At 44.1% G+C, this 24,842-nt stretch overlaps 1 protein-coding gene and 1 pseudogene across 3 annotated transcripts in view; both read right to left on the bottom strand.

Annotated features, from left to right (window-relative positions):
- Positions 1-24,842, bottom strand: part of LOC135555242 (inactive serine protease PAMR1-like) — a 104,826-nt gene that overhangs the window by 21,603 nt on the left and 58,381 nt on the right. The window lies entirely within an intron of this gene.
- LOC135552005 (cryptochrome-2-like) lies at positions 1,130-23,270 on the bottom strand (annotated as a pseudogene).

The raw sequence follows: 24,842 nt of genomic DNA, 5'->3' as shown, positions 1-24,842 counted from the left end.
ACACACACACACACACACACACACACACACACACACACACACACACACACACACACACACACACACACACACACACACACACACAGAGATCACTGATCACACTTATCAATATAAAGACGGTTACTTATTGTCTAAATAAAACATAGCAGGAACATGTCAGCAGTACTGAGAGGAACAGCTTGATCAACAGCCTATATAGCACTGAAGCCTTGGTGACAGGTTCATATGGTATGGTGGGCATCGTTCTACCTTTACTGCAGATCTAACTACCAACTGAGGTTTGTTTCGCTGCCTGGGTTGTTTCTGCAGGTTTTGATGGCGGCTACTGACAGTCGATGGACCCGCGGATGAGGTGAAACGGGGAATGACGCAGGGCTGTGTGTGGAGGGCTCTCCCTCCAATCAGCGTTGAGTCCAGGTGCGTCAACAGTCTGGGGAAAAAAGATGTGTAGGTGAATACAAAACAGGTTTCCTGATGCAATTCACGGTCAACACTCCAATCGTATGCCTCCCATTTTCTAAACTGCATCAACAGAGTATCTGGTAAATCTCTGGTTTCTACCAACCTGCAATCACCTTAGCACTAGATCAAATGAGCCCCCTTGGAATCGTAACATTAAGTGCTAATGGGCATTCTGTCAGACGTCGATGACGTTGCACACAACCATTGGTTGATGTAATGCACTGCCTGGGCATGTAGTCGGACAGGAAGTAGTCGAACAGTGTTTTGCAGCGACACTACGATGTCACGTGATGACATCACAGGACGGCGAGACTAAACATGCTCAGGTGACTTACCGCTGACGTTGTGAGTCTGTGAGCTGTCAGTCATTACTGTCGACTCCACTTCCTCCTGGTTTGTTTAGACGGAGCCAAGTCAACCTGAGCGAGAGAAGGGTACATTAACATAATCAACTCACAAATAGAAACTGCCCAAATATACAAGAAAGGAGTAATGTTCAGTCCTTCCTAAAAACCTGGCCTACAGTGTTCCTGGCGTCTGGCACCTTGGCTACCATACAACCCTCACCCGTATCTCGGACTGAGTGTGTGAGTGAACTCACTGAGGCCCTTGTAGTTGGACAGCGTGTTGTACATTTACATTTAAGTCATTTAGCCTGTTTTATCCTCTAGACCTGTTTTATGTCGAGGCAGCTCCTCTGTGCATGGTTGAGCATGGGTCTGTGGTAGTCCACCCCCACCACACAGTTAGTGGCCTTCTGCACCGAGTCTGGGGCCGTCCACGACTCGTGGATGTACCGGTTAGGGTTGTCCTTCAGCTTGGGTATATACCTCCTGAAATTACATCATGGGCAGTTCTAGTTCCACCCACAAAACACCCAACATCATCATTGGTGCAGCTTTGACCCTGTTAACACAGTCACAAGCAGGGATGATGGGAAATAATGTTACTGACAGAGTTACTTCTAGGATAGATCCTTGGTAATAACATAAAATAATGTTACTGACAGGGTTACTTCTAGAATAGATCCTTGGTAATAATATAAACAATGTTACTTCTAGAATAGACTCTTGGTAATAACATAAAATAATGTTACTGCCAGAGTTACTTCTAGAATAGATCCTTGGTAATAACATAAAATAATGTTACTGACAGAGTTACTTCTAGAATAGATCCTTGGTAATAACATAAAATAATGTTACTGCCAGAGTTACTTCTAGAATAGATCCTTGGTAATAACATAAAACTTGGCTGAATCAGAGAAGCGTGAGTGGGTCTTGACACACACACATTGATTTTAGATGTTGCATGAGGGATAAGGCTGACTGTTACGCTATCAGCCATGTAATTACATGACGTTACACAACCATAAACTAGCTCAAGGGAGAGCAATGCAATACAGAGCAATTCATATCACCGCCTGTCAGTCGCCCGATAGAAAAACATCTAGCCGTCAAAGAGTTTCCCAACCAGGTGAATCTGACTGACGTCCTGGCAGCTCTGCTCGGGTGTTCAACGAGAGAATCTGTCAAGTACACTACTGTAGAGGGGCATGTAGAGGGGCATGTGGGGATTGTGACAGCCTGTGTGTGCGCTCTGTGTGTACCTAATGTAGTCTCCGCTGGGGTCAGTCCTCCTTCCGAATCCTACAGGACAGTAGCAGTGGAAGAACTGCTGGGAGAAGGAGCTGCAGGAGAGCCACATCCAGCTGCCTGTGTTCACACTCCAGTCTGCATCCAGGAGCAGCTCCTCAAACACCTGCAATACATCACATATAGAAATATAACGCTAATAAACCAGTCACCTGCTTGTCCAGAAGGGATACAGCTTTTGTCAAAATTGACTCTTCCTAGCAGGTAAGGAGAATTAGGTTAAGGTTAGGATAATTAGGTTAAGGTTAGGAAAAGGGTAAGGGTTAGCTAAAATGCAAAACATTTAAACTTTTGACGTCAATTTGACAAAAGCTGTATCCCATCTAGATATGACCCAGTCACCTAGGACTAAACCAATGCTCAAAACACACACACACACACACACACACACACACACACACACACACACACACACACACACACACACACACACACACACACACACACACACACACACACACACACACACACACACACACACACACACACACACAGACAAACACACCCCTCCTCAACACATGTAACAAATAGAGATACAACATTATTAAAGTTAGAGTACTTAACTGAAACAATAACAAAGCGGTCACCAATCCTCTTTTTTGGTAAAAAATAATAGAAAATGAGAATGAGTTTGTATTGGACAAAATTAGGTAAGTTCCTTCCCTTTTGGTTCTGTTTGATTCCTACTGAAGATACCCCAGTAATGAGCAGATAGAGAGAGATAGACCCTCATCTGAGAGTCTGGTTAGATGGTGAAAACTAACCCTCCTCTGGGAGTCTTTGGGTGTGCAGGTCTTTGCTGCATCCCTGCTCTAACACACAGCTAATCATCATCATCAAGGTCACCATGAGAAGCTGATTAGTAGAACCAGGTGTTAGATTGGACCAAGAGCAGAAAACACACCTCTCCAGGAGAAGGTTTCTACCTTGTCTCTATGTGTGTCTACAGAAACATACTGTAGGTTGATCACAAGGAAAGGCACATGAAGAAGCATCCACACCAACTTTATCTTCAGTGTTTATGATCGAGGTGGCCAGGGAGCCTTGGCCGCCTGGTCACTATGCCAGGCCTGGATACACCCAGATCAGGTGACTCACCTTTTTGTCCATATGATTGTTCAGTCTCTCCTGTGATACACAACACACACACACACACACACACACACACACACACACACACACACACACACACACACACACACACACACACACACACACACACACACACACACACACACACAAACACACACACACAAATAGAGATACAACACACACAATAACAAGCGGTCACCATCCTCAGTCTCCCCGCCCCTCCACGCAGCAGGACCAAAGCAGTGAGTCTTAAAACCTGCCCGATAATTTTTTGTTGTTGTCAAATTCCATTAAAAATCAAACCGATTTATCATCACTAGCAGACGATGATGAGAGATACCAACACACACACACACACACACACCTCACCTAGTTCATCGAGGGAGGGGACTCCGTAACGCTCATCATGATTGGCCGCGATACCTGTCTGGCAGCAGTCCATCTGTTGTCGGGTGACACTGGGGAGGGACTTCTTGGGCAGCTTCAGCTGGTGGACGATGGCCTGGAAGCGCTTGAAGGTCAGCGGGGGCATGTCGTTGTTCATCTCAATGATCCTAGAACAGAGAAACCACAGGTGTTCACTAACCAGGTCGTATTCATTAGTTACTGTACCAAATGAAAGAAAATGGACTGAAACAGGGAGTTTTACTACAGTGTGCTATAATGAATATTAATGGGAGGTACTGTTCATTGCTCTGAACTGCTGATAGAACTTTTCAAAGCAAAGCCCTCTGTTCTGAATTAGACTGTTTTTCCTAAGATAGGGGGACAGAAGAGTCTGTTTTTGCATCTAAGACTGTTTTTAACAGAAGAGTCTGTTCCACATCCTGGATTCATAAGGAGGGGGACAGACCAGAGTCTGTTCCTGTAAGGAGGGGGACAGACCAGGAGGGGGACAGACCAGAGTCTGTTCCTGTTCCTGTAAGGAGGGGACAGACAGACCAGAGTCTGTTCCTGTAAGGAGGGGGACAGACCAGAGACTGTTCCTGTAAGGAGGGGGACAGACCAGAGTCTGTTCCTGTAAGGAGGGGGACAGACCAGGAGGGGACAGACTGTTCCTGTAAGGAGGGGGGGGACAGACCAGAGACTGTTCCTGTAAGGAGGGGGACAGACCAGAGACTGTTCCTGTAAGGAGGGGACAGACCAGAGACTGTTCCTGTAAGGAGGGGGACAGACCAGAGTCTGTTCCTGACCAGAGTCTGTTCCTGTAAGGAGGGGACAGACCAGAGACTGTTCCTGTAAGGAGGGGACAGACCAGAGTCTGTTCCTGTAAGGAGGGGACAGACCAGAGACTGTTCCTGTAAGGAGGGGGACAGACCAGACTGTTCCTGTAAGGAGGGGGACAGACCAGAGTCTGTTCCTGTAAGGGGGGACAGACCAGAGTCTGTTCCTGTAAGGAGGGGGACAGACCAGAGACTGTTCCTGTAAGGAGGGGGACAGACCAGAGTCTGTTCCTGTAAGGAGGGGGACAGACCAGAGTCTGTTCCTGTAAGGAGGGGGACAGACCAGAGACTGTTCCTGTAAGGAGGGGGACAGACCAGAGACTGTTCCTGTAAGGAGGGGGACAGACCAGAGTCTGTTCCTGTAAGGAGGGGGACAGACCAGAGTCTGTTCCTGTAAGGAGGGGGACAGACCAGAGACTGTTCCTGTAAGGGAGGGGGACAGACCAGAACTGTTCCTGTAAGGAGGGGGACAGACCAGAGTCTGTTCCTGTAAGGAGGGGACAGACCAGAGACTGTTCCTGTAAGGAGGGGGACAGACCAGAGTCTGTTCCTGTAAGGAGGGGGACAGACCAGAGACTGTTCTGTAAGGAGGGGGACAGACCAGAGTCTGTTCCTGTAAGGAGGGGGACAGACCAGAGTCTGTTCCTGTAAGGAGGGGGACAGACCAGAGTCTGTTCCTGTAAGGAGGGGACAGACCAGAGACTGTTCCTGTAAGGAGACCAGAGACTGTTCCTGTAAGGAGGGGACAGACCAGAGACTGTTCCTGTAAGGAGGGGACAGACCAGAGTCTGTTCCTGTAAGGAGGGGGACAGACCAGAGTCTGTTCCTGTAAGGAGGACAGGGGACAGACCAGAGTCTGTTCCTGTAAAGGAGGACAGACAGAGTCTGTTCCAGGGGACAGACCAGAGTCTGTTCCTGTAAGGAGGGGGACAGACCAGAGTCTGTTCCTGTAAGGAGGGGGACAGACCAGAGACTGTTCCTGTAAGGAGGGGACAGACCAGAGACTGTTCCTGTAAGGAGGGGGACAGACCAGAGTCTGTTCCTGTAAGGAGGGGGACAGACCAGAGTCTGTTCCTGTAAGGAGGGGACAGACCAGAGACTGTTCCTGGAGGGGGACAGACCAGAGTCTGTTCCTGTAAGGAGGGGGACAGACCAGAGACTGTTCCTGACTGTTCCTGTAAGGAGGGGACAGACCAGAGTCTGTTCCTGTAAGGAGGGGGACAGACCAGAGTCTGTTCCTGTAAGGAGGGGGACAGACCAGAGACTGTTTCCTGTAGACCAGAGTCTGGAGGGGGACAGACCAGAGTCTGTTCCTGTAAGGAGGGGGACAGACCAGAGTCTGTTCCAGGGGGACAGACCAGAGACTGTTCCTGTAAGGAGGGGGACAGACCAGAGTCTGTTCCTGTAAGGAGGGGGACAGACCAGAGTCTGTTCCAGTCTTCCCCAAAATGTACACCTACTCATTCCAGGGTTCTTCTTTATTTTTTACTATTTTCTACATTGTAGAATAATAATGAATACATCAAACTATGTATTAATGTAGTACCCAAAGAAAATGTTAAACAAATCAAAATATATTTTAGATTCTTCAAAAGTAGCCACCCTTTGCGTTGATGACAGCTTTGCACGCTCTTGGCATTCTCTCAACCAGCTTTACCTGGAATGCTTTTCCAACAGTCTTGAAGGAGTTCCCACATATGCTGAGCACTTGTTGACTGCTTTTCCTTCACTCTGCGGTCCAACTCATCCCAAACCATCTCAATTGGGTTGAGGTCAGGTGATTGTGGAGGCCAGGTCATCTGATGCAGCACTCCATCACTCTCCTACTTGGTAAAATAGCCCAAACAAAGCCTGGAGTTGGGTTGGGTTATTGTCCTGTTGAAAAACAAATGAAAGTCCCACTAAGCGCAAACCAGATGGGATGGCGTACCGCTGCAGAGTGCTGTGGTAGCCATACTAGTTAAGTGTGTCATGAATTCTAAATAAATCACCAACAGTGTCACCAGCAAAGCACCCCCACACCATCACACCTCCTCCTCCATTCTTCACGGTGGGAGTCACACATGCGGAGATCATCCGTTCACCTACTCTGTGTCTCACAAAGACACCGCGAATGGAACCAAAAATCTCAAATTTGGACTCCTCAGACCAAAGGACAGATTTCCACCCATCTAATGTCCATTGCTCATGTTTCTTTGACCAAGCAAGTCTCTTCTAATTGGTGTCCTTTAGTAGTGGTTTCTTTGCAGAAATTCAACCATGAAGGCCTGATTTACACAGTCTCCAATGAACAGAGACTGTTGAGATGTGTCTGTTACTTGAACTCCATGAAGCATTTATTTGGACTTAAATCTGAGGTGCAGTTAACTATAAACTTATCCTCTGCAGCAGAGGTAACTCTGGGTCTTCCTTTCCTGTGGCGGTCCTCGTGAGAGATAGTTTCATCATAGCGCTTGATGGTTTTTGCGACTGCAATTGAAGAAACTTTCAAACTTCTTGAAATTTTCCAGATTGACTGACCTTCATGTCTTAAAGTAATGGACTGTCGTTTCTCTTTGCTTATTTGAGCTGTTCTTGCCACAATATGGACTTGGTATTTTACCAAATAGGGACATCTTCTGTATACCACCACTACCTTGTCACAACACAACTGATAGGCTCACATGCATTAAAGGAGGAAAGAAATTCCACAAATTAACTTTCAACAAGGCACACCTGTGAATTGAAATGCATTCCAGGTGACTACCTGGTTGAGCTGGTTGACAGGATTCCAAGAGTGTGCAAAGCTGTCATCAAGGCAAAGGGTGGTTACTTGGAAGAATCTCAAATCAAAAATATATTTAGATTTGTTTAACACTTTTTTGGTTACTACATGATTCCATGTGTTATTTCATAGCTTGGATGTCTACACAATTATTCTACAATGTAGAAAATAGTAAAAATAAAGAAAAACCCTGGAATGAGTAGGTGTGCCCATACTTTTGACTGGTACTGTAGATAAACAGTCATTTTAAGAGTATTTCCTGGCATCTGGCATCTCAGCCCCTGGAAACATCTTCATTCCTTCACGGAGCCACAATGGCAGCCAAGGGTTATAATGAAACACAGAGGGAACCTTTTGTAAACAGACAGTCCTGTTCTGAGGACAGGAAGTTCGGGGGAGGGAATCAAGCGTGCACACAGACACACACACAGGAGAGGGAAACGTTTTGAACCAATTTGTTGTTTACCTCAGTACAACAGATGCAGCATGTGCTGTGCCAGCGTGAAATCACAGTTAATACCCAAGTCTGCATCACTGAAGGTCACAGTTTAATTAGCCCAGCGGCATGGCTGCAGTAGCAGACTAGCATTTACAAGTCAACATAATTCAGGACATTCAGATTACTAATAGCTGTGCCTGGGACACCTAAAAAGCTTACCAAGGAAATGTAATCCTGGTAAAGTATTGTAGGTGTTTTGGGGGGACTCGGATGGCTTGTAGGCTTTCTGCACGGTACCTGATGAATGACTGATGTTCTGGGACGCCAACAGGAAAAAAACACTTTTGAAAAACGACAGTTTGAGCAGTGTGTATTTATGGGAGCCTTTGCATGGTCAATCAGACGTCTTCAATGGCTGTGCAGCATTTACTGTGATATGGCCTCTGCAGAGGTCAGGGCATTCATACTTCTTGGGCATTGCTGAGCAGCGCAGAGCTGTCGTGAAGGATGTTGTCAAGGAAGTGAGTTTGTGTTAAAACAGGACCTGCCACCCTCGCCTACCGTCAACCAATCATGTCAATGCGGAGCTATGCAGGCGCTCTCTACATTGTTACAACATTTGGGAGGTGTACGGCATGTGGTATGGAACTAGATTGGGCCTTTTCATGCCTCCGGAGGCTCCTCCATAGTATGGCGCCTCTGACCACAGTTTCAGATCCAGCATAAATTGGCTCGTAAGAACTCCAAACCTTGTCCTTTATAACGGTTATAGACTGTGTTTAATATAATGGAGGAGGGAGGGTCAACCTTTACTGCCTCAGCCCTTATACAACTGTATCATTAATGCAGACTGGCTCTACCCCTCCCTTCTCCATTATATTAAACACAGTCTATAAATGAGAAGCTTTGGAGTTCTTAAGAGCCAATTTATGCTGGATCTGAAGAGAGAGAGAGCGAAAGACTCAAATGCAGAGAATGACAAAGAGAGAGCAATGGAAGTAATCAGATATACAGAGCAGAGAATAGCTCAGACTAAACCAATCTTTTTCAGAAGTCCTATTGCAGTAAGAAAAACTGACTGAAAGATATTGTGCTGTAGACAGATAGAGCAGGAACACTGGGCACCACTCTAACAGAACAGAGACGCCTTGTCTGGCGCTCGGCAGGCACATGCTGTCCACCATGGCTGACTGCTGCAGAGCTCCCGTCAGCACATGCTGTCCACCATGGCTGACTGCTGCAGAGCTCCCCCTCAGCACATGCTGTCCACCATGGCTGACTGCTGCAGAGCTCCCCTCAGCACATGCTGTCCACCATGGCTGACTGCTGCAGAGCTCCCCTCAGCACATGCTGTCCACCATGGCTGACTGCTGCAGAGCTCCCCTCGGCACATGCTGTCCACCATGGCTGACTGCTGCAGAGCTCCCCTCGGCACATGCTGTCCACCATGGCTGACTGCTGCAGAGCTCCCCTCGGCACATGTTGTGTAGTGTGTCATCCTCTCTCACAACCAGTAAGGGGAGATTATCAGGCTGGTATGAGACTGTGTAATTGACCGTGTGTGTGCCCTTGTTCTGGATCAACAGGGGAAGACAAAGGGGAGATTACGTCATGCGACCGTGTGTGTGGTTGACTTTGTTGTTGTTGTTGCAGTGGGCAGGGTCTCCCTTCACGTCAACAAGAGAAGTACAACTTCCCCTCTCCCTACATCTTCTCTCATCTAACCTAGCCTTTCCCATTAGGACTGGGAATTGCCATGGATCTCACAATATTATACGATAGTGTAGACATACCTGTAGACATACCTGTCTACACATACCTGTCATACAGTTGACAGTGCATGTCAGAGCAAAAACCACACCATGAGGTGGAAGGAATTATCCGTAGAGCTCCAAGACAGGATTGTGTCGAGGCACAGATCTGAGAAAGGCTACCAAAACATGTCTGCAGCATTGAAGGTCCCCAAGAACACAGTAGCCTCCATTATTCTTAAATGGAAGACGTTTGGAACCACGAAGACTCTTCCTAGAGCTGGCCGCCCGGCCAAACTGACCAATCAGGGGGAGAAGGGCCTTCGTCAGGGAGGTGACCAAGAACCCGATGGTCACTCTGACAGAGCTCTAGAGTTCCTCTGTGGAGATGGGAGAACCTTCCAGAAGGACAACCATCTATGCAGCACTGCACCAATAAAAGGCACATGACGGCCCGCTTGGAGTTTGCCAAAAGGCACCTAAAGACTCTCAGACCATGAGAAACAAGATTCTCTGGTCTGATGAAACCAAGATTGAACTCTTTGGCCTGAATCATAACGTCTGGAGGAAAGCTGGCACCATCTCTACAGTGAAGCATGGTGGTGGTGGTAGCACCATGCTGTGGGGAGACGAGTCAGGATTGAGGCAAAGATGAACGGAGAAAAGTACAGAGAGAACCTCAGAACCTCAGACTGGGGCGAAGGTTCACCTTCCAACAGGACAACTACGCTAAGCACACATCCAAGACAACCCAGGAGTGGCTTTGGGACAAGTCTCTGAATGTCCTTGAGTGGCCAAGCCAGAGCCCGGACTTGAAGCATATCTAACAACTTGAGAGACCTGAAAATAGCTGTGCAGCGACACTCCCCATCCAACCTGACAGAGATTGAGAGGATCTGCAGAGAAGAATGGGAGAAACTCCTGAATACAGGTCTGTCAAGCTTGTAGTATCATACCCAAGAAGACTCAAGGCTGTAATCGCTGCCAAAGGTGCTTCAACAAAGTACTGAGTAAAGGGTCTGAATACTTATGTAAATGTGATATTTCTGTTTCTAAAACCTGTTTTTGCTTTGTCATTATGGGGTATTGTCTGTAGATTGATGAGGGGGGAAAAAATGTAATCTATTTTAGAATAAGGCTGTAACACAACAAAATGTGGAAAAAGTCAAGGGGTCTGAATGCTTTCCCAATGCACTGTAACTATCGATTTCTTCCCCATCATCCTATAGTACTCTTCCTCCTCGCACTTCCTTCTCTTCCTCGCTCTTCCTTCTCTCCACCAGACCCACTATCAGCCTGAATCTCCCCTCATCACCAGACACACTATCAGCCTGAATCTCCCCTCATCACCAGACACACTATCAGCCTGAATCTCCTCTCATCACCAGCCCCACCAATACAGGTGTGCAAAGCTCTTATACACATACCCAGAAAGACTCACAGCTGTAATCAATTCCAAAGGTGATTCTAACATGTATTGAAGGGGGTATGAATACTTATGTAAATGCCCATGTCATATCGCCGACACCGGTTGGACTTACTCTCATGTGGCAGTATGCATCTCTGAGAGAAACATGCCACTCCACTCAACCATACAGACACACACGGTTTCTTTTTGAGTCACAATCCACTGGAGACACTGGAGGCAACAGAGATGTCAATACAAAAGACTTGCCTGCAATTCAATTCAAATCAAATGTATTTATATAGCCCTTCGTACATCAGCTGATATCTCTAAGTGCTGTACAGAAATACTAAAACCCCAAACAGCAAGCAATGCAGGTGCAACCCACAAACCTAGGAAAAACAAGAGGACTAGGCATCCACGGTGGCTAGGAAAAACTCCCTAGAAAGGCCAAAACCTAGGAAGAAACCTAGAGAGGAACCAGGCTATGTGCGGTGGCCAGTCCTCTTCTGGTTGTGCCGGGTGGAGATTATAACAGAACATTCAGACCTTGTCAGCTTGTATTGCATCCATCTTTTCTCAGTAGAAGGAAACGCGATACCAGCAGCTGTGCAAAACTGTCAGTCACTCAATTAGGCCAACTGTTACTTTTACAAACTCCATCCCAAAGAAGTGAACCGAGTGAATCAGACATATTAAGGCCATTTCTATCCCTGTAGTTCTCTGTTTTTGGCTTGGATAAATGCTGAAGCGATAGTTAATACTGTCCTGCATTTCAAAGTGCCAGACCAATAATTCATATTGATCTGTGTTTATAAACATCAACAACAAAATGGCAGACCTCGTTGGAGGCAAACACCACTAAAGACAAACAGTCAACTAATATCAGATGAGAGCAGCCCCTAAGACAACACGGGTGGATTAAGTTGCTCCTAAACACTGATCTGAGGTCAGTCTAGCATTCCCCTCCAAATGGTTACAGTTAAGTTGTGGGGATGGTGATCTGATCCTAGATCTGTGTCTAATGGGGAACTTTAACCCAGATCTCTGCCACTAAGCTGGTGGTGCGGTGCTAAGTGGTGTCATGAGGAGATAAAATTAACTCTGACCTGGCCAATTTGTAGAGTGTGTGGGAATTTCTGACACGGGTCTAGAAAACGACAAACTCCTGTGCATTTCAGGTGCCATTTCAGGATGTTGCGCTCCGTCCCATAGGGCTCTGAGTCGTACTCGAAGGTCAGCCGGGTGACATTCCACTTCTGAAGGGGCAAAGTGGGGGTCATTTTGGTGGTGGGGAGAGCGTGGTCTTAGATCAGGTGTTTTCTGTAATGACCTTAGTGATCACTGTTTTACAGCCTGTGTTGTAATGGCTGCTCAGTGAAACGACCTGTCCTGATTTGTCAACGCTTGCTAAAAAACTTTAATGAGCAAACCTACCTTCATGAACTGGCCTCTGTAAACTGGTATAGAATCAGCTGGATACCCTTTGTTGAAACGCTTGGACCTTCTTTTTTGATATTTTCAGTGGTATTGATAACAGACACGCCCCCATGAAGAAAATGAGAGTTAAAAACAGGTTCAGTTCCTGGTTCGACTCTGATCTTGCAGAGTTACTCCACCTCAAGAATTGCATTTTGCAAAAGGCTTGAGAGCACATGCATACTCAAGCTGACTGGCTCTTTTCAGGCAAATTAGAAATAAGTGCATTCAAGCTATCCAGAAGGCCAAAGTTAGTTACTTTAAGGAGCAGTTCTCTCTCTGTGGGTCTAACCCCAAGAAGTTCTGGAAAACGGTTAAAGACCTGGAGAATAAACCCTCCTCATCACAGCTGCCCATGTGCCTTAATGTTGATGATGTGGTTGTTACTGACAAGAAGCACATGGCTGAGCTCTTTAATCACCACTTCATTAAGTCAGGATCCCTATTTGACTCAGCCATGGCTCCTTGCCCATCCAACATTTCCTCATCTCCCACCCCTTCTAATGCGACTATCCCCGATGCTTCTCCCTCTTTTTCCCCTTCCCCGGTACAAACTTTCCCCCTGCAGGCAGTCACTGAGTCCGAGGTGCTAAAGGAGCTCCTTAAACTTGACTCCCAAAAAACATCAGGGTCAGATGGTTTAGACCCTTTCTTCTTTAGGGTTGCTGCCCCTATCATCACCAAGCCTGTCTCTCCTTTCTGGGGAGGTTCCCATTGCTTGGAAGGCAGCCACAGTTCGTCCTTTATTTAAAGGGGGAGATCAAGCTGATCCTAACTGTTATAGGCCTATTTCTATTTTGCCCTGTTCAACAAAAGTGTTGGAAAAACTTGTCAATAATCAACTGACTGGCTTTCTTGATGTCTATAGTATTCTGTCAGGTATGCAATCTGGTTTCGACTCAGATTATGGATGTGTCACTGCAAACTTAAAGGTCCTCAATGATGTCAACATTGCCCTTGATTCTAAGGAATATTGTGCTGCTATTTTTATTGACTTTGCCAAAGCTTTTGATACGGTAGAACATTCCATTCTTGTGGGCCGGCTAAGGAGTATTGGTGTCTCTGATGGGTCTTTGGCCTGGTTTTCTAACTACCTCTCTCAAAGAGTGCAGTGTATAAAGTCAGAAAATCTGCTGTCTCAACCACTGCCTGTCATCAAGGGAGTACCCCAAGGCTCAATCCTAGGCCCCACGCTCTTCTCAATTTACATCAACAACATAGCTCAGGCAGTAGGAAGCTCTCTCATCCATTTATATGCAGATGATACAGTATTATACTCAGCTGGCCCCTCCCCATATGTTGTTCTAAATGCTCTACAACAAAGATTTCTTAGTGTCCAACAAGCTTTCTCTTCCCTTAACCTTGTTCTGAACACCTCCAAAACAAAGGTCATGTGGTTTGGTAAGAAGAATGCCCCTCTTCCCACAGGTGTTATTACTACCTCTGAGGGTTTAGAGCAGATAGTCACCTGATACAAGTACTTTCAGAGTATGGCTTGACGGTGCACTGTCCTTCTCTCAGCACATATCAATGCTGCAGGCTAAAGTTAAATCTATACTTTGTTTCCTCAATCGAATGCACTCCCCTTTCACCCCAGCTGCCAAACTAACCCTGATTCAGATGACCATCCTACCCATGCTAGATTACGGAGACATCACTTATAGATCGGCAGGTATGGGTGCTCTCGAGTGTCTAGACGTTCTTTAACATTCGGCCATCAGGTTTACTAGAACAGTAACTAAGACTAGTGGTGACTGTTTTAAGAGTTTGATGGCCTGGAGATAGAAGCTGTTAAACAGTCTCTCAGTCCCAGCTTTTATGTACCCTCATACAACTGTAATGAAGTGTAGTGTAGTGTGTGTGTGTGTGTGTGTGTGTGTGTGTGTGTGTGTGTGTGTGTGTGTGTGTGTGTGTGTGTGTGTGTGTGTGTGTGTGTGTGTGTGTGTGCGCTGTGTGTGTGTGTGTGACTGAGCTCTGCACCCGACTGAGGCACCCAGTTACTGCTCTTGCATAATTCATGCCCTTTCAAAAACAGGTCAATGACCATACCGGAATATTTTATGCAAATATGCGTCTGAATAAAATGCTGAAAAAACCCCCACCTAGACTAGGAGGAGCATCACCAACATTTATCCATTAACTGTTGAGTCAGAACCCCGATCCTGACTACTGCAACAGTGGTGTCTGTCTGGTTGTTACCAGGTAGCGGTTCACGGAAGGCATGCACAAACACAACTGCCTTGTAGTTCAACTCATTTGGACTGACATGGTTGTGTATCATATGAACACTAATGGCGTTGCCAAGGTGCACAGTGAGGGCAAGAAAGTGTACATGACTTATATGTCAGGCAGCCTGTGCCTTTTATTTAGAGTTTAATACCATTGCATCTGGGTATCATAAGCAATCTGACATATTGAAGTGGTGTGTGAACTGATTGCTAAAGCAGTTAGAGAGGCTATAGCTCAGCGAGCAAGTGCAGCGCTGCGAATGAGACAAAGGGCGATGTGGAGATCTGTGGATGTGTCTGTCTGAGTGCTTTTCAGCCTATCTACACATACCACATGTGTCATTCTAGCTGATTTGGTCATTCATTTGACATTTCCTCACCTTGAAAAGTCATGGAAAGACATCTGTGTGCTGGCCTCGTACTACGAATAGCCTCGAATTTAGTGTCCGCAGGCTTTGTGTCGAGGTCCTCCAAGGCTTCCAGTAGAAATCTGCAAGAGAAGGATAAGGTGACAGATGTGACCTTAACAGAAGTGTAGTTCTTATCAGTATGAGAGTTTGTTTCCTCCTTACCAACGGACATTTTTATGTTATGTTCTTCTGTACAGTTAGAATGTTAAGCAACATGTAGAAGAATGACCTAACATGACATGGGCTAACTCTGCTAACTCGTGTCTATTTTCAAAGGATAAAGCTATGAACATTATAAACTTCATAGTTGAGAACACTATAATAATATAGAAGAGAAGGAAACATATTCTACATGAACCAGTATCACTCCCTAAAAACACAACCACATGGAACAACTTGGATAGCTTTTCAGAATTCACTGATAAATTGGTCCACATGGAAAACTAAAGGCATAGAAAACATAACTTGGCCCTAGGACCATGCCCCAGGACTACTTGACATGATGAGAATGTCCCCAGTCCATTTTGGACTGACCAATGCAGATAGTTTCAACTGTTCTGCCTTATTATCACGAAATGTTGATTCATTTATGAACATTTGAACATCTTATTTGGCCATGAAAATGATGTTATATTATAGGCACAGCCAGAAGAGAGCATACCCAACTGACTGGTTCCTCTTAGAAAAAAATATAAGGTTTTGGAACTTTTCAAGATTTAAAAACAACTAATGTTGGCACAAGATTGCTTGCTGTTTGGGGTTTTAGGCATGGGTTAATTAAACAAAATGTAATAAAAATGTATGCTTTATTCAATATAAACAAATGTATAGAATGTATTATACAAGAAACAAAATTGAACATTTCTACAGCACAAAGTGCATTTTGGACATGACCAATGCAATAGTGATTCAAAATACATGCGTTCATATGGAAATGTTGATTAGATCCAAGCAATTATGGGGGAAATCAAAATTTGAGTCAGAAAATGATTTCATATTATAGGTGAAGTTTCATCCACCTGTCTGCATATTCAAGACTATCTCTTAGTGTAGTGAGATAATCATCCAACCAAGATTTAAAAACTTCTAATGTTGGCACAAGATGGGAGGGAAAGTTGAAGATAATCATTAAGCAAAATGTAACAAAAATGTCATGCTTTATTCAATATAAACAAATGTATGAGATAATCATCCAGCCAGTTGGGTCTCTTCTCATCTTGACAAAGTTCAGTGACATTCTACAGCACAAAGGCAATGACATGCCTTAAAACTGGGAGTGATTCAGATAAATCCATGCGTTCTGGGAATGCTTATCATCTTGACATGTGGGAGTGTAGTGAGATAATCATCCAGCCAGTTGGGTCTTCTCATCTTGAATTGGGATTACAATGTAAAGTGAGATAATCATCCACCTGTCTGCATATTTCAAGACATGTGGGAGTGTAGTGAGATAATCATCCAGCCAGGGTCTCTTCTCATCTTGACATGTGGGAGTGTAGTGAGATAATCATCCAGCCAGTTGGGTCTCTTCTCATCTTGACATGTGGGAGTGTAGTGAGATAATCATCCAGCCAGTTGGGTCTCTCTCATCTTGACATGTGGGAGTGTAGTGAGATAATCATCCAGCCAGTTGGGTCTCTTCTCATCAAGACATGTGGGAGTGTAGTGAGATAATCATCCAGCCAGTTGGGTCTCTTCTCATCTTGACATGTGGGAGTGTAGTGAGATAATCATCCAGCCAGTTGGGTCTCTTCTCATCTTGACATGTGGGAGTGTAGTGAGATAATCATCCAGCCAGTTGGCTCTCTTCTCATCTTGAAAAAAACATATATTAAAAACAAACGTGGAAATCAATTAATCCGCCACCATTAACAGAATGGAAACAATGTGATGATTTATTATTAAAATAGCGGTGGACGCCCGAGAAAAACTAACCGGTACAATTGAAGGCCATGTGGCAAACAATAACGCAGGCGCTAGTGACGGGGGACGTGAGCAGAGACGTAGTCGTTGGTTGGGTGCATCTGTAAATTCTTCTTCCTAGGTTTGTATTTGGTGTGAAAAATGTAAGTGAAAAGTAGTACTGGTTCTCGTTTAACTTGCTTTAATGATAACGGATAATCATACAGGCCTGATAGTTCACAGCCGTTCTAGTAATGACTTCATTCTTATGAACAAGTAGGGAATCTCACAATATAATTTAGTCTAATCAACTACAGTGCTCAAATCATTAACCATTACTGGCTTGGAGAGAATGGATATTTCCCAAGGGCACAACTTTCACCCCCAGCATAGTTTTATAATTGGAATGTGAACCAATTAAGGCCAACAGAGTGCTTTAGGACCATGCTGATGCCTCTGAGAGGTCGGGTGGGCTGTTTGGAGACACTGGACTCCACATAGCGGCTGACAGGCTGTGTGAAGGAAACGCTTCTGGAAGGCTGGCTGGGACAGCACCGTAGAGATGAGCATAGTGCAGTGTACGCGTTGTGCTCTTTCACCGAGTTTTTAAATGAATAGAAACTGTCTACTTTAGTTGTGTGATATAGCTGACATGGTAACTGCTGTTTAACTTAAACAGAAAATAACCTAAACTAGTGTTTATTCACAGTGCTGAGCTAGTATTGTAACTGACATGTAACGTTAGCTAATATTTCATCCCATCGCGACTGAAGTGAATGAATAAACTACGCTAGTGTGTAACTACCACAGCCAGGTCAGCGCCAGCCTCTAGTTATCTGTCAGTTAGCGATATGAGGTGGCTATTATTACTAATATCTGACAGCAGTAGTTTGTATGGACATGTTTTGTAGCCTTTGTTTTGTCACGTTTCACCAGGTTGATGTACCGCTAGAGAGAGCTGGCCAAAAGTTGGCCTACATGATCTATTATTTTTTGCCTCAATCAAACTAGATCTGAATCAAACGATGAAACCATCGGTCAATCGATTGAAGATTGATATTCTGACATTGATATTTCCAGTGCAATGTGAGTTGTATTAGTCAGTATGTCAAAGTAACGTTATTGATCTGTCAGTTTCCCTAGCTAATTCCCTACTTTTCCCACACGGACACAGTAATAAAACCGCTTCTGACGTTACAGGCTTCACTGTCATGGTGCACAGTAGAGGTCTGAGCGAAATGAAGAATCCCGCTGGTTTTCTGTCCAACTCCCAGCCGCTACCGCCAGAACTGGTCCCAAACCAAACCGCAGTCCCATAATGTTATTTTAAGCGTATGTGACGCAGCTCTCTTGCCAGTCATGGTCCCAGCAATTTTGCACCCTATATAGGTCATATCAAAATGCGCCAAAATAACTTAAGAAATAGGTTAAATTACCAGAGATTCTCACATGGCCCTTACATTGTATTACTGGCTATTACAGCCAATATACTACATGTTGATTACAGACAACCTTTTAACAGTGGGAAGACGGAGAAATATGGGTGATCAATATTTAGTAAACTATAACCTAAACATAGGTACTGATTGAGACTACATGTGCACCTGATTGGCAGGTATGGCTACTGAACTGGAGGAAGCAGAGACGCAGATACTTGCACTTTCTGTTGAGCTATTTTTATAGCCTACCTTTTAACAGTGGGAAGACGGAGAAATATGGGTGATCAATATTTAGGGCTATTTCTAGGCAATGTAGTAAACTATAACCTAATCATAGGCCTATTTAGGAAGTACATTTCCTTGTAAAGATAACTGTCCCGTGCTTCTCCGTCCAGCCTACTCTATTTAATTGAGACCACATGTGCACCTGATCTGGCAGGTATGGCTACTGAACTGGAGGAAGCAAGATTGAGGACAGCGACACCTGCTACGTTTTCCCGAGTCCTATAGGATATGTCCTACCCTTTAGGAGGATGATTTACAGGCAAATAAATGGGGAATCCATACTTATTGAAAATGAAAAGGCGTACTTGATATCTTATGCCAAACTTGGAGAGGTAGGTTACTGAAGTTGAAGCAGCGAATTCTGAGTGAATAATGCGAAGACTATGTGATTTTAGTACAATAGGTAGGCTAACGCATACAAAGCAGAGAGGACCGTTTCAAAATAATCTGTGGGACAACATAAATATTTTCATCCCAAAATCGTCTGTCTGACAGCCCGCTCCCGCCTGCAGCATGAAAAATGCTGACAGTGCCGCAATGATCTCTGTGGCGACCGCAGACATCCCGCAGGAATTCAGCCTTCTAGTGCTCATCATGTTTTAGCAGGATCAGATGATGACAGGGGTCCCAGCAGGGTCAAACAGCCAGGGAAGACCAGTCTATGGAGCTCAGTGAATTTGGCAGTATATTCAGTGAATAATTCAAAGCTCCATCTTGAATTGATGGGTAGACCTACAGTAGGTACAGGACAGCAGGTTAAGCTTAAAGCTACAGTCTGGGATCTGGGAACAACAGTAATTTCAATTATTGTACCATTGATTCTATTGTTGGATAATATAATGCATAAATGTACACCAAGGTAATTCTTTGTCATGCCTCATTTTAGGAGGATCAGATGGTGACAGGGATCTCAGCAAAGTCAGGCAGCCAGGGAAGACCAGTCTGATGGAGGTGAAGTGAATTTTTGCAGATACAACACTTACTTCTGTCCAGAAAACACTGGCAGAATATGCCAAGAGTGTGCAAAGCTCTCATGGCAAATGATGGCAAATGAGACTGGTGGAAATCTGTCCTTGGTCTGATTGAGTCCAAATTTTTGATTTTTGGTTCCAACCTCTGTGTCTTTGTGAGACACAGAGCAGGTGATCTATCTCTGCATGTGTGGTTCCTACCGTGAAGCATGGAGGAGGAAGTGTGATGGTGCTTTGCTGGTGACATTGTCTGATTTATTTAGAATTCATGGCACACTTAACCAGCATGGCTACCACAGCAGTCTGCAGCAATACATAATCCCATCTGGGTTTTCAACAGGACAATGACTCAACACACTTCCAGGCTGTGTAAGGGCTATTTGACCAAGGAGGGTGATGGAGTGCTGCATCAGATAACTTGGCCTCAACCCAATTGAGATCGTTAGGGATGAGTTGGACCGCAGAGTGAAGGAAAAGCAGCCAACAAGTGCTCAGCATATGTGGGAACTCCTTCAAGACCGTTTGAAAAGTATTCCAGGTGAAGCTGATTGAGACAATGCCAAGTGTGCAAAGCTATCATCAAGGCAAAGGGTGGCTACTTTAAAGAACCTCAAATATAAAATATACTTGGATTTGTTTACTACATGATTTCATGTGTGTTATTTCATAGTTTCAATGTCTCCACTATCATTCTACAATGTAGAAAATAGTAAAAATAAAGAAAAACCCTTGAATGAGTAGGTGTCCAAACTTTTGACTGGTACTGTATATCTTTACAGAAAAATATATGGGGGATTGAAAATTAGGCAGACAATTACATTGATGGAATATTATCAGCAGCGTTGGACGTTGGACTAGTAACAGAAAGGTAGTGTCACGGTTTTCTATAGGTGAAAGAGAGTCGGACCAAAATACGGCGTGGCTATTGTGATTCATATTTTAATGAAACAAGGAAAACCACGAATCAATACGAAAACAACAAACATAACACGAAAACCGAAACAGCCTCTACTGGTGCAAACTAACACACGACAGACATAAGTACAGTCACCCACGAAACACTCAAAGAATATGGCTGCCTAAATATGGTTCCCAATCAGAGACAACGATAAACACCTGCCTCTGATTGAGAACCACTTCAGACAGCCATAGACTAACCTAGAACACCCCACTAAGCTACAATCCCACTAAGCTACAATCCCAATACCTGTGAAAAAACCCCAAGACAAAACACACCACATACAAAAACCCATGTCACACCCTGGCCTGACCAAATAGATAAAGAAAACACAAAATACTAAGACCAGGGCGTGACAGGTTGCAAGATCGAATCCTGAGCTAAAAATCAGTCAGTCTGCCCCTGAACAAGGCAGTTAACCCACTGTTCCTAGGCTATAAATAAGAATTTGTTCTTAACTGACTTGCCTAGTTTAATAAAGGTAAAATAGGGTTAACGCTGAATAGAAAATTATGCAGTTAGCTACAGGATCACTGGCAAGTGAAGTGGAAGTCAAGTGGGTCCTTCAAATCTTAGTGGGGGGCCAGATAACGTTGCAGGCAGCCATGTTTGACAAGGTTTGTGATTCAATCTCATGTTGTATTTGTCGCTATTGCATTATATTTGACAAATTAACAAACATCTTATGTAAGCTGAATATCATTAACACGTTGGTGGAAAGACACTAGATTGTGGTCTTATGTGCCAGCATGTTTCCAACATCAAACGTGAGATCACATGTTCACATCGACAGACAGATGTTTTAGTTTCAGATAGATTTTCCGTAGGAATTTAAGCCAACGAGTTAGCTGTGTCATTGCCCATTGGAACTGTGTGTTGATGTTGTGTTAGTTAACTAACTAGCAGTAGTTGTCCCAAAACATGATGACAACAAGGCAAGTAACAGTTATTGCCTGGCTATCTTCTTGCAAGGCTTGTCAGCCCTGTCAAATCAAGTCTAGCTCGTAGCTGGCAAATAACATTTAACTCTCAACCTCTGATCTAAAAGATGTGTAGCTAGCTAGCTATATGGTCACTTACCTCCATCGATTGAGTCCAATGTTAGCAGAACCAGCAAACCAAGGGTTCAAAATTGTTAAGAGAATTATGTTCTCAATGTTCATAACCCAATTCAAGTGTACTACTCAGTCTGCGACCTAGAATTTGTAAGATCCTGGTCGAATGAAACAGACGGAGGCCCAGCTAAAATTGTCAAAAAGGTTTATTCACGGGAACGTTCTGGCACGCACAGTACAAAGACCTTCAGTTTATTAGCAACACACATACTTCCATACAAAACATTAGGTATCCTACATCCACACTGTCCTGCTACCCAGCCGACAGAGATTAGGGGAGTCCATGAGAACAACTTCTTCCCGCTCTCCCTCAAGATAGGGAGAGACCCTGGGAAGTTCTCAGTGCCCCCAGCCAAGGGCACCGAATCTTGCTCAGACAGTCTGTTATCAAGATACTAGACATATTGTCACCAAAACATTAATTCTGTCTAAGAACTACACTCCCGGATATATAATTCTACTGACTAAAACCACATTCAAATAATCTAAGGATTCTAATCAATTTCATACAATCATATGGTTTCAGAGTTCTGGTTTCAGAGTGTAATATTCTAATCATTGATTAAAACATATCCCACAACACAAGGCACTGTGTCAGCACCGTCAATGCTTCTTGCAACGCTGGATTATCATACAGTCTCAAACCTTCACGAAACCAATGGACAGAATTCACAGACATGATTGAAATAAAGTCCCTTCAAAAAGTAACAAAGTTTAATTTAATTATGGCGAAACTATTCCCCTATTTTGTGACAAAACTCTTGGCATCCACCACGTTACGTATCAACCTAGTTGTGGCACATTCAACACCACTGGACATGATCCGCCCCTTCCCTCTCGTCTTCCATTGGCTGCAAAACGGCATGTGCAGTAGTATTACAATTAGCAGGATGTCGTTGGTTCATTGGTTGTTCAACACGTGTAGTCACCACCCATAGACTTACGTCTCCACCCAATGGTTTATATATGCACTAGAATATATTTAGGAAAGAAGAAATTAGAGAGGCTCTGAATTCAATAAAAAAAAGGGAAATCACCTGGCCCTGATGGCCTGTCAGTTGAATTCTATAGACAGTTTTGGGAGTTACTCGAAGACCCGATTTTCAAAATGTTTCAAGATTGCATTAAACATGGGGAAATGGTCTCCACTATGAAACAGGGCCTTATTTCACTGATTCCGAAGCCCGATAAAGACCCTTCTCTCATTGACAATCAGGTTACTAGTCCAATTTTTCTCATTGAATTGAATTATCTTATTAAAACATGAACCCTAGTGAATAACAACAAGAATAACATCTTCCTGAATCATTATATTAATATCTTTTCAGAGTGAATACAATTGAACTAAAATTGTTTTATTTTTTGTATTATTTTATTGATATTTTTTGTATGTTTGAGTATTTTCCTGTTAATACCTGTGTTTTGTTTTGTTAGACATGTTTGATGTAGCGATGTAAGTTGATTCTGTATTATGAATAAAACAATAAAAAAAGGTGCGAGGGAGGAAGGAATTCTCTAATATGTCCCTTAAGGTCCTTGTGTGAATGTGATATTGTACCCCCTAGCCCAATTGTCATTTGTATATTAATCATATATAATTGTGTTCCCACATGTACTTCCTGTATTGGTTTGTTGTTAATATAAAACTTTTCTTTTTAATAATATATTTAGGGGGCAATGTGTTGAAGACATCGCGTCTCCATCTTGGCACTATCGCTATAAAATGCCTTTATTAATGGGTACATTAGTTTGTGCCACGTTTATTCTATTAAAGACAGCTTAAGGCATACGTTTTAGTTATAGTATGTGAACTTATAATTTATATGAATATTTATGTCAAATAATAAATAGAAAAATATATGTATTTTAACAAATTCCCTAGTGTCATTTTTAGAGATAACTTATGTTACTGTCCCCACTACTAAAACAAAAACCTCAAATACATGTAGTTCTGTCCTTGAAACATTTAAGTGAAAAACTGTATAATTCCATCCATTCCTATGGAGGACTGCTCTACTGGGGAGTGACAATATGACCGACAGGTGGCTTCAAAACCTCTCAATGGCCAATACATAGCATCAGCAATCCAGGGTTTATATACATCATTGTCTCCACCCCGTCACTTCCGTGGGGTGTTTTCAAAACTACTCTCACACATTCTCTATAACTAGAGTACATTTGTTTAGATGTTTCATATCACATTCAAGAGATAGAATATATCACAGAGAGAGAAAATTAGCTTTCACTGACTCCTACTCAAGCCTGCAGTGCACGAAAGCCAACTTAAAGGTGCTGCATGGTCTGCAGTGCACTAGAGTCAATTTATAGATGCTGCATGGTCAATCCGATGTCTGCATTGGGTGTGGGGGGGCTCCTGTATAGCTCCGCATTGTCATGATTGGTTGAGGGCAGGTGGGTGCGGGAGTTCCTGTATAGCTCCGCATTGTCATGATTGGTTGAGGGCAGGTGGGTGCGGGAGTTCCTGTATAGCTCCGCATTGTCATGATTGGTTGAGGGCAGGTGGGTGCGGGAGTTCCTGTATAGCTCCGCATTGTCATGATTGGTTGAGGGCAGGTGGGTGCGGGAGTTCCTGTATAGCTCTGCATTGTCATGATTGGTTGAGGGCAGGTGGGTGCGGGAGTTCCTGTATAGCTCTGCATTGTCATGATTGGTTGAGGGCAGGTGGGTGCAGGAGTTCCTGTATAAACACAAACTCACTTCTTTGACAACTTCCTTCACAACAGCTCTGCTCAGAGAAACGCAAGAGGTATAAATGGCCTGACTTCTGCAGAGGCCATATCACCGCTGCACGGCGGACATCTATTGGCCTTGCAGCGCCTACTGTAGGTAAAACATTTGAGAGGCACATGAATGTGTGTATGGAGCTCAATTTGGCCTCTGCACGCTTCCAGAGGCTCCGCAATTGATCACACCATCCATATGGCGACTCCGACCACATTTTCAGATCGAGCATAAATTGTCTCAGCCTGTTTTGTGCAGTGTGTATCACCCGCCACCGGTGAGTTTTATATAAAGGAGCAAACGCATCATTGTTTTATGTAAGTTATTTACCATGTCGCACAAATCTGGAACAATGACTCAACGAGAGGTAAAGCCAATTACCAACAGGGGTAAAGCCAATTACCAACGAGGGGTAAAACCAATTACCAACGAGGGGTAAAACCAATTACCAACGAGGGGTAAAACCAATTACCAACGAGGGGTAAAACCAATTACCAACGAGGGGTAAAACCAATTACTGCTGAG

The sequence above is a fragment of the Oncorhynchus masou genome, chromosome 2 (assembly GCF_036934945.1).
Source record: "Oncorhynchus masou masou isolate Uvic2021 chromosome 2, UVic_Omas_1.1, whole genome shotgun sequence".
NCBI lineage: Eukaryota > Metazoa > Chordata > Actinopteri > Salmoniformes > Salmonidae > Oncorhynchus > Oncorhynchus masou.
The sequence above is the reverse complement of the archived record's forward strand: the minus strand, read 5'-3'. Positions and strand labels throughout refer to the sequence as shown.